The sequence below is a fragment of the Papilio polytes genome, unplaced genomic scaffold (assembly GCF_000836215.1).
Source record: "Papilio polytes unplaced genomic scaffold, Ppol_1.0 DF822518.1, whole genome shotgun sequence".
NCBI classification, from domain to species: domain Eukaryota; kingdom Metazoa; phylum Arthropoda; class Insecta; order Lepidoptera; family Papilionidae; genus Papilio; species Papilio polytes.
This window is the reverse complement of record NW_013526686.1, coordinates 1-862: the sequence shown is the minus strand read 5'-3', so window position 1 is coordinate 862 and position 862 is coordinate 1. Positions and strand designations below refer to the sequence as shown.

The 862-nt window shown below is 43.3% G+C and overlaps 1 long non-coding RNA gene across 1 annotated transcript; it reads left to right on the top strand.

The window, feature by feature from the left end:
- Window positions 1–856, top strand: LOC106106024. The gene is made up of 3 exons (XR_001225775.1): window positions 1–60; window positions 578–681; window positions 757–856. It is a non-coding gene; the product is annotated as an uncharacterized LOC106106024 (long non-coding RNA).
- The last annotated feature ends 6 nt before the right edge of the window (window positions 857–862 follow it).

The window sequence follows — 862 nt, the reverse complement described above, 5'->3', positions numbered from 1 at the left end:
CGACTGCGGCGACGGCAGCGACGAGAGCGCCGCGCACGCCTGCAAGCCGCCGCCCTTCCGGTGCGCCGCGCGCATTACTTACTTATTTCATTTACCGGTTTATGAATACTAATTTGAACGAAGTTTGACCATATGCCTCAAATGTCACTGCGCAATACCATTCAAAAATTTTGTTCGCGTATTTATTTACTACTTGTTCCCGTTCGGTGTGACAATATAAAATCTTTATTTTATTATTTACATTCCATAAAACTTTCATTTGCAAATGGTAACATTCAAAAGCTTAAATGACAAGGAAGGCCATTGCTTTTGGCTAAACATTATCGTTACCATAGAAATCTAGCTTCTTTGCTGCTATTGGCTTTTAGTTTTTATCCCTCTTTTGCATGGCAATATTTTCCAATTTATTTACGCCCCTAAATTAAATAGTTAAAAATATTTAGCCTACAGTGTGTAGGAACTACATGATTTTTATGAAAAGAATAATTAATCAAACATTTCCATTATAAAAATAAAAGTAAGCTGTATTGTTTGGGCGCTAGATAAAGGATGTATGTATAATAATGCTGTGTTTCAGTTGTCCCTCCGGACAGTGGCAGTGCCCCGGCGTGGCGCGCCGCTGCGTCAACCTCACGCAGGTCTGCGACAACAGCTTCGACTGCCCCAACGGCGCCGATGAAGGTAAATAATCGCGTCGGTGATAAACATCGATCTTTTTTATTTGTTCATTGAACTATTATTAATCGCAAATTACAGGTGCGAGTTGCGATTTCGCGGAATGCGAGCACCAAAGCGGGCTGTGCTCCAACGGCTGCAAACAGACGCCCAACGGGCCGCTGTGCCTGTGCCCTGCGGGCGAGGA